At 50.7% G+C, this 9,757-nt stretch overlaps 1 protein-coding gene across 2 annotated transcripts in view; it reads left to right on the top strand.

The window, feature by feature from the left end:
- Positions 1 to 9,757, top strand: part of PPARD (peroxisome proliferator activated receptor delta) — a 90,584-nt gene continuing 80,827 nt past the window's right edge. The window contains exons 1-3 of one of the 2 annotated variants that reach the window (XM_027770201.1): positions 1 to 700; positions 2,466 to 2,583; positions 3,577 to 3,660. The gene's annotated coding sequence lies outside the window, so the exon portion shown is untranslated. The remainder of the gene's footprint in view (positions 701 to 2,465; positions 2,584 to 3,576; positions 3,661 to 9,757) is intronic. The other variant, XM_006144185.2, reaches the window with a different exon arrangement.

Here is a 9,757-nt window from a genome sequence, read left to right as displayed (position 1 = left end):
GTTTGCTCTGCTGGCACCCCGCCGCGATGCCTCTGCGCCACCCGCTTTGGACCCCTGTAACTGCTTGAGTCCGAACCGCGGGCCTCCCTCCACCCGACTCCTGCCCCCTCTTGGGCCTCGTGGCCCCGTCTCCTCCCACTTCTCTGAGTCTCGTCTCGGTCGTGGCGTCCACTCCCCTCTCCTGCTTCTGACCTCTTCCTTCGTCCCTTTCTGGTGTCCCCAAACCACCGCCTTGTCTACGTGAAGCTCTCCTTGGGATCTCCTCTGACCCCGGCGTATCCTTGGCTCCTGCCTTCCTCGTCCTGTCCTCCGTCTTGGCGCTCTTCCCTCATTCCTGCCCTTTGCTTCTCCTGCTGCCAGACCCCTCCCCGCGTTCCGGTCACCCATCCTCTTCCTCAGGGTGCTGTGAGGCTTTTCCATCCGTGCCTGCTGTCCCTGTCCGCCTAAGCCTCTCCTGCCCTGGCTCCCAGAGGCCCTGTGTTTCCCTTCTCTGATTTCCTTCACATCTGCCCTGTCCCCTGCATTCCTGTCACCCACTTCGTTTCCGCTCCCGGTTCTTGGCCTCCGCTTCTGGGGGAAGCCTGAGCTGCACAGCACTTCTCTGCTGTCCCTTAACCTGCAGCCGAGATACCCCCGGAGGGAGGGGGTTGCAACTCCCCCTCCCCCCCACTGAGTGGAGGGCCGAGGTGTGAAGTAACAGGTATGTCTGTGTGGGGGAATGTCCCGGGCCAGATTATGCATGGGGTAATGTCCCGTTTGCAGGCCACTCTTCTAATCTCAGCTGTAAAACTTCCTCTTTATGGGTCTGTTGACTTCCAGGAACCCTCGGGGAGAGATGTAGCTGAGTTGGGTGTGTGCCAGGGGTAGCCAGAGGCCTCATCCAACTCTTTTCCCCTTCCAGGAAACAGGGTTCTGTGTCTTTCCACTCTGGCTGCGTGAATCGGGTTTAAACTGATTCCCCAGCCTGCCTCTACCCCAGCTCCCACTCGCACCTTGAACCCATTCCAAAGAATGGGTTAATGCAAGTCTGCAGAAGCGTTGCCCCAGAGAATACCTGTGGTCCTCTTCCTTTTCCCCCTATCCTGGCTCTGAGCCTTTTTTTTTTTCCCCCCTGTTTTGAGTTTTGAAATAGAATGCTGACCTGATACCCCAGGGCCTGGCAGGCTTCTTTTATTGTTGGTGGCTCAAACCAGCTGCTGGTTTTCTCTTATACGTCTTTGACCGCTTGCATGTGCCCCTGACGTCGGTCACTGAACAAGTTCGCTCAGAGTCTTCGTCTCTTCTCCCGTTTCCTGGGGAACTTAATTTCTTGTAAACCTAAGAGGGAGGCCGGCACTGCAGTTGTGCTCCCTTCGCCCAGGTGAAGCTTGGGGGATCAGGTTGAAATCTACCTGGGTAGGTTATGGGGCTGCCTTCGTTTGACCTGTTAGGGACTCAGTTCTCTGCTGCCAGTCACTAGATCGTCTCTGGAGCTGGAGATGTGCCCGCCTGGGGCATTCGCGTGTTTAACGCCCTTGCCAGCAGAAAGTTCTTTCCAAATGCCTTCAATTGGAGCTCGTTTATTTGGCAGTGGTCCCCCTAGAGAAATCTTCAGGAAATAACTCTCTTCTCTGTCTGCCCAGTCGGATTTTGGCGGATTCAGGAAGCATGACCCGCTCTCACATTTAGAAATGCAGGTCCGTGGTTTCACCTGGCTCCAGGTTTCTAGGGCTCCTCTTTTGAGGACTGTGCTTCCTGTCACTGTGCCAGAATTGGACATGGAATTGGCAACCTCAGGAGCTGTCATGGAGAGCCGACTGAACTAGCCCAGCTAGACCTGAATGTTTTGTATTCCTCTTGTGCACTGACTGCTTTCTGTGAAGGCAATAGGGCCATGCATTGGTGGCCTGCCGTTGAGCCTGTCCCCTCTCCACTGACCCCTGTGCCCCTGCTCCGCAGCACCTGGGAGTGGGGTTTGGGCAGGACGGACTAGAAGGAGCCCCTTGTTCCTATGAAAAATATCCCTCTAGGGCTTTCAGGGGTGATTTTTAAGAGGTTGAGGTCATGTGTTTGGGCCAGACCCAGGTTCCCAGGAAGGATTCTACCTGGCTCTTTACCTCTGGCTTTGCCTTTGAAGTCGGGGGAAGGGGCGGCTCGCTGCAGCTGGGCTCATGCTCTCTACTGAGGTGGCAGGGGAGAGGGCTGGAGAGCAGGTCAAGCCCAGACCTTGTGGAGCAGCCTGGGCACCAGCAGCCCTGGCTGGATAGCTTGTCCAGTCTGTCCCCTTCTGAATGGGTTACTGTGATGATCACTCACCAGGTCCCCATTCAGCTCGCCTGTTCCCGCGGTGTGGGCAGAAGGCCCCTGGCAGGGCTGTGTAGCGGAGAGTGTAGCCTCTCAGCTCCTTAGTGTGGTGAGCTGGCCGCCCTTCTGTTGGGCCGCCTCTCTCTAAGCCTCTCACTACCGCTTTTCTGTGCATGCCCCAGCCTCCTCAGGAAGAATCGCCTCTGCCCAGCCTTCCATTGCCACCTGTGGTCCCGTAGACCTCTTTGCAGAGGGCCTGCTGGAGGACGGCCAGTGTCAGGCACTGGTCTGGGAAGTGAGGTTAGTAAGTCAGCCTCTGCTTTGGACAGAATGCAGCTGTCCTGGCCGTTGAGCAAGCTGTCCTCAGGGCTTGCAGATCCTGGCGTGTCCTGGGACGGTACAGTTCTCTCTCAGAAAGGGTTGGACCTGTCACTTCTAATGGCGTCAGCCGTATCCTGGCACCGAACCCCACCACCCGGGCACTCTGTGCAGGCTGGGAAGCTGAACTGTGGTGCCCATCTCCAGTGTCTCTTTGAGCTAGAAATGCCAGGACCCAGGCTCACTGCCGATCACTGTCCGTACTGGAAACATTCCCGCTTCCTCCCTGCTCAGTCTCTCCACAGACTTCGTCCTGTCGGGCCCTCACGTGTGTCGTATCAGCAGCCCTGTGCCCCATCCCCCATCTGTGCCATGTTGTCCCAGATTGCACAGTGGCTGCTTCTTGGAGATAGTGCGATGTCCCTGAGCGTTTTTCCTCTGCCTTTGGAGTTGGGGAGAGGCTGCCTGCTGCAGCTGGGTTCAGGGTCAGAGGAGAGCGTGCAGTTTGGCTTGAGCCTGGTGGAGCGTGAATGGCCCTTTGCATCAGATTTCAGACATGTGGGTCTTCTTCCTTGGCAAATGGTCCCTAGCCTTCCTAACTCAGCAGGCTGGTGATCGGGGTGTCAAGCATGACTCAGAGCATCTCCATTGGTGAACACCCACCCACGGGGCCAAGGTGGGGTGTTGTACACCATCTCCTCCCTCACCTTGCCGGTTCCTTCTGCCCCACCCTGTTAGAATGAGCACAGCCCGCGTCTGCATGTCGGGAAGTGAGTAGACTGCTTCCAGGATGGGGAACATCTGCTGACTCAGGCTCGCAGTACAGTAGACCCCTCCAGGTGGGAGTGTGGGGGTTGGGCGGCAGTCAGACCGCTGGGGGCACTCTGAGCCCAGGTGTTCAGTAACTCAGTAGAGTTGCTTTTGGACCCCCGGTACCTTTTGGCTAAAGATGTTGGGTGTCTTTCTGTCCTGCAGTGTCACGTGGTGTTTTGGGCATGCACATAGTACCCACGCAGTGGCTTTTATTCACCGACAGATGAAGACCGATGCACTGAAGAGGTAATCCCATTTCCTTTACTCAGGGGTCTCTGATAACGGACTCGTGTAGGATCCAGATTTAGGACCTGCTCCTTGAAGATAAAATAATTTTCCTAGTGCTCAATCCCAAGACCCAGATGCCTGTCATGGAATCTGCTACTTACACATAATAGTCACCTTTTTTTTTTTTTAATTTTACTTTATTTTATTTTATTTTTCAGTTTGTTACAGGGCACATGTACTTGCAAGAGACAGAGAGAAAAGAGAGAGAAAGCGAGAAAGCACTCCCCCCAGAGGGGATGGCCATGCTGCAGTCCCTTCTCCCCTGTTCTCCTCTTGAGTTTTGGTTATGTACGCGCACGTGCCCAGCGAGTTATCCAGCTGCCAGGTCTGGGGCCTGAACTACACAGTTGGCCATGTGGTGTTCACCTGTCTTTTTTTTTAATTTTTGGAGAGGTTTTCACTATAGGGCGCGTGCGCTCGCCAGACAGACAGAGAGAGACAGAGAGACAGAAAGCGAGAAATCCCCCGGGGGATGGTCACGCCGCAATCCCTTCTCCTCCATTCTCCTCTTGGGATCTTGGGCACGCACTCACATGCGCCTGGTGTGAGTTTTAAGCCACCGAGTCCAGGACGCGAACTGCGGTCGACTACATGGGAGGCCAGCGACATAGCCCTTACGCTAACTGCTGGTTCCCGTGTGTTCACCTGTCTTAACCACCATACCATTGACTGGCCTAGTAGACACTCACTAAATGATTACTGAATGGTTTTGGCTTATGCAGTATTTTCAGGAGCATGGAGATTTTTACCTTTGTACTCATAAAAACTTCAAATCCAGGGGCCAGCAGGTGGTGTGGTAGTTAAGGCAGCTGGACTCCCACATGGCTGACCCTGGTTCGAGTCCTGGACCTGGCAGCTTGCTTTCTCACTTTCCTTCTCTCTCTCTCTCTGGTCAACTTCAGATAAATAAATTAAATCATGACAATGAATAAAATGAAGTAAAATAATTAAAAAAAAAACATAAATTCCCCAAGGACAGGAACTTATTTTGTTTCCTGTGATGTCTAGGACAGTGCCTGGCACAGGACAGATACTGAGTCATTAAATGCTGAATGAATAAATGAACACATTTCTTCTCTGCCCATAGCGGTGCCAGGCCACAAAGATGTTGTCTGTCGTTCCTTTCATTTGTGGAACAAATATTTTTGAATGCTGACTATGTTGAAGGTACTTAGGAGAATGCCGATAGTGTAAAACAGAGCCAGACCCCACCTCAGGGGTCAGTGGTTTGCTGGCATGGATAAGAGCTGGCCCTGATACATGGGGTTGTTTCCTCCATCTTTGCTGGGGTAGTGGGTCCTCACTGGAGTCTGAACAATGCTCTGGCTCTCCCATCGCAGCTTCTCTGTTCTCAGGATGCCCGGCAGGTCGCACAGACTTCAGAAGGGAAGCACTAGGGAACCTGACGCTCATTGTCCTGATTTGGGAGGCTGGGTTACAGTGGGTCCCTGCTGGGGGCAGGGGAAATGTGGGCCTCTTGTCCAGTTGGCTTTAACCTCTGAAGTTCAGTGGTTCCAGGAGCTGTTTGGGGCTTCACTTCCCTTCCTCTGCCTCTGAGACCCTGCAGGCTTTCCTGTTGCTAACAGGGTGGTGAGCCCCTGTGTCTTCAGTCTGCAGGGGTCAGGTTGTTTGTAGATCTTTCAGGAAGGTCTCAGGCAGGGGCTCCTCCTGTTCTCAAACCCATACCAAGGTCTTTTCTCTGAAGGGAATGTGAGGGAGGGAGAGGAGGGATTGGGGAGACTTCTGAGGTTCACTAGAGGGGCGACGTGGACGTTCTCTCTGAGCAGCGAGAGCTACTGGGTCGAACTGATGTGCTTTGTCCTTCAGCAGTATCTGGCCACGGGGCCACGGTAGCAGCCCTCTACGTGTCCTGGAGTCACTAGTCCAGTCCATCCCTGAGCTCCCAGCCCCAGCCCCAGCCCCAGCCAGACATTTTTCCTTAGTTTTCTCTGGCAAAGGCGAGTCTCTACCGTATTTTTCAGTGTTAATCTCAAAAATGGTTGTTGCCGTGTTAGCCAGCTGCTGTGACAGATGTTTCAGACGTGGCTCGGCTGCTGCCTTCCCTCCCAGTGTGCAGAGCCTAGTTGAGAGTATGCATATGCCCAAAAGAGATTTTTTTCTTGGTTTTGCCGGTGGGCGCATGCACTTGCTGGAAAGAGAAAAAAAAATGACTCCCATGGGGCATGGTCACGCCACATGGTCTCCATTTCTCCTTCCTTTCGGGATTTTGGGCACGCATACACACACATCTGTTTCTCAAGTCGCCTGGTCCAGGACTCAAACTGTGTGGTCAGCCCTGTGGAATCTGGCCATCTTAACCATCAGGCCATGGGCTGGCCCATGAGATAGATATATATATATATATTTTTTAAAATTTATTTATTTATTGGGACCAGCAGGTGGCGAGGTGGTTAAACGTGCTAGACTCTCATCTGGCCATCTGTGATTCAAGCCCTGGACCTGGCAGGTTGCTTTCTCCCTCTCTCTCTCTCTTCTGGCTAAATTAAAATAAATGAATAAGTAATAACAATAAACTTAAATAAAATATATTTGTAAATTTATTTATTTATTTATGGTTTTTGCTATAGGGCATGTGCAGTCCCCGGGGAGAGAGAGAGAGAGAGAGAGAGACAGTGAGGGGGAAAGTGAAAAATTCACCCCCCCAGGGTAGATAGCATTGTGTAATCCCTTCTCTTCATTCTCCTCTCAGGAATTTGGGCATGCACTCATGCATGCTGGGTATGATTTTCAAGTTGCCAGGTTCTCAAACTGTGCAGTCGGCCACATGGGATCCAGCGCCTTACCCTCCATGCCACCCGGCAGGCCCTGGCCCAAGATATTTTTGATATTAGTGAGCCAGTGGTACCAAGAACATGGCGCTAAATAAGGATATGTGCTTAGAGGAGCAAGGCACTGCTGAGGGCTGGCTTTTTCCCTGAATAAAGTGAGTCTTCCTTTGGACCTTAAAAGATGGTTTGTTTTGAAGTCAACTTTAGAATCCTGTAAAATACTAACTATTCAAAAATTTTGGCCTGGGGTCAGCAGTTAGCGTAATGGCTTTGTCACTAGACTCCCATGTAGTCAACAGCGGTTCGAGTCCCAGACCCGGTGGCTTAAAACTCAACACCAGGTGCTTGTGCGTGTGTGCCTGAGATCCCGAGAGGAGAATGGAGGAGAAGGGATTGCAGCGTGGCCATCCCCCCTGGGGGGTGATTTCTCACTTTCTGTCTGTCTGTCTGTCTCTGTCTGTCTGGCGAGCGCACGCGCCCTATAGCAAAAACCTCTCTGAAAAAACATTTTTTTTGGCCTCAAGATCGACCCCTTTACATTCTTAAACATTATTGAAGGCCCCAAGATCTTGTGTTTATTATATTAGAAATTAAAAGCAAAAAGGTTACTAATTTATTAATTCATTTAATGTAATAATAATAAACGTATTACATATGATCAATGGCATTTTTGATAAAAATAACTCTTTTAAAAAACAAAAATATTATTGAGAGGAGTGATACTATTTTACATTTTTCCCAATCTCTTTATGTCTGGTTTAATAAAAGACACCTAGGGGCTGGCAGGTGGCATGGTGACTAAAGGCACTGGATCCCACATAGCTGACCAAGGTTCAAGTCCTAGAGCTGGCGGCTTCCTTCCTCACTTTCTCTCTCTCTCTCTCTCATTAAATTTGATACTGTACCGTACTCAGCAAGTAGTAATTTTTAAAATGTTACTTGCTTTCTGAGTGAAAGCATCCCAAAGGTGTATATTTAAGTGAGTATTTGAGAGATTTAATCAGAAATGGCCAAGTTTCTCATGAGCTAGCCTTGAAAATCACAGTGTCACCTTCTCTATTCTGCTGGTCACAGGACCTGTTAAGATTCAAGGAGATGACAGGAGTTAATAGCAAGAGACGTGGTTTGTTGCGGATGGAAAGAGGCCGTCCTTGGAGACCAACTGCTATTTTTATCATCTGTTATGAGGTATCCTGGCTTATGTATGAGTTCTTCCAGGGGAAAATCGTATCTTCTCACAATTCCCATTCCTGGAAACTATTGTTAGTTAGGAAATTCCTAGTTCGTTGATAAAGAACATTCAATGCCAAGGGAAGGAGTTTTCACTGTGAGGAGCCATTGATAGTTAAGGAGCAAGGAAATTGGTGTTAATATTACACCATGGGGATGAATGGAGGGAAAAAGGGAAACAGGAAGCGTGGGAGATAACTACGGTGGTCTAAATATAAGGAAATTGCTACATTAAAGCCGAGTTCCTCGGGTTGTGGTTAAACGCTTTCATTTGGTTTATTAGTCACATCGATTGAGTATCTAGAGCATGGGTTGTGTACCCCACCTCTACCACTTTTAGGGCTATCGATGCCTAGGAGGATTAGGTAAAGAGCTTGCAGAAGTTGAAAGGCAATCGAAGGGGGCCAGCAGGTGTCGTAGCGGTTGTGGTGCTGGGCTCCCACATGGCCCACTACAGTTCGAGTCCCGGACCCAGTAGCTTAAGACTCACACTGGACGCATGGTGTATGTGTGCCCAAAATCCCTAGAGGAAAGTGGAGGAGAAGGGATTGTGGCATGGCCATCACCCCAGGGCAGTGATTTCTTACTTTATCTGTGTCTCTGGTGAATGCACACACCCTATAGCAAAAATCTCTCTTTTTTTTTTTAAAAAAAGAAAGGTAACTAAAGTTAGGTTTTGTTGTCAAAACACATAAAAAGTTAAACACAAATTATTTAAAAATAAAAAGGAGATAGGAACCGGCAGGTGGCATGGTGGTTAAGGATGCTGGACTGTCATGTGGCTGATCTCGGTTCAAGTCCTGGACCTGGTGGCTTACTCTCACTCTCTCACTCTCACTCTGTTCCTCACTGGTCAAATTAAAGTAAGTAAATAAATAAATAAAGCTAAATAAAATAATTCTTTAAAAAAGTAGGAAAAAAGCTTAACCACTAACCATGTTTCAAATACTCTTTAGCTTCAGTATTATTATTATTAGACACTGTTAAGTGAGGGAAAGGGGGCAGCAGGTGGTGTAGTGGTTAAAGGTGCTGAACTCCTACATGGCTCGTCTGACACTGTTAAGTGAGGGAAAGGGGGCAGCAGGTGGTGTAGTGGTTAAAGGTGCTGAACTCCTACATGGCTCGTCTCAGTTCGAGTCCCGGACCTGGCGGCTTTCTTTTCTCTCTCTGGCTGGTGAATGCACATGCCCTAGAGCAAATTTAAAAATTAGTTAATTAAATTAATTCTTAAAAATAGAGTGAGGAAAAGAGCAAGAGGGAGGGAGACAGAGGTGAGGAAAAGGGAGTCGAGAGCGGACAAACAGCAAAAAGAAGAATGTGAAGGGATGAGATTGGAGGAACTGCTTGCCGAGCTGAGAGGGCTCTGCCGGGGTTGAGGGGTTAGCATGGAGCTGGCTCCCTGCTTCTCTGAGTCTGACTTCTGGATTTTTGAACTTAGTGTCTTCATCTTGTTCTAGGTTTAACTTGTTTTGGAAGTCTGTTTATTTTTTTCCATTAAAGAGACAGAGGCAGAAAAGTACCCCCACAGGGTCCCGACTCCGTGGTCTCAGCAGCCCCTTCCCTGACACGGCCCGGGCGCAGGTGGCCCAGCCCAGGGGTGCAGTCAGGACTCAGCGTGCAGCCAGGGCACTGCAGCAGCCCCTCTCTCCCGTGCAGTCTCCGTGCCTCGCTGGTCCCCAGCCTCGTCACCCCGGCAGCTCCTCCAAGGCCATTACCGCGTGCTTCCCAGCTAACAGGGACACTGCTCGGAAAGCGCTCTCCTGAGGACCTGAAGGCGAGGCTCGCTGGGTTACGGGAACTGTCCCATGCCGGGGCTTCTGCATCGCTGCGCTAATGGGCGCCTACAGGCGGATTTCCATCGCTTTCATTTGTTCATTTGCCATCCGCTGCAACCCTTGATCCTTATCACTGCTTTCTGGCACGTCCCTCGTCCAAGATGCATGACCTCAGCGGCACAGGTACTTGGCTATGCTCAGGTGAAGTTCTGGCCAACTCTGCTGCCCCGGCTGGCAGCTGGCTGAGCAGGCCCCCCCGCA

Source organism: Tupaia chinensis, unplaced genomic scaffold (genome assembly GCF_000334495.1).
Source record: "Tupaia chinensis unplaced genomic scaffold, TupChi_1.0 Scaffold000116_1, whole genome shotgun sequence".
Lineage (NCBI taxonomy): Eukaryota > Metazoa > Chordata > Mammalia > Scandentia > Tupaiidae > Tupaia > Tupaia belangeri.
This window is presented reverse-complemented; position numbering and strand designations above follow the sequence as displayed.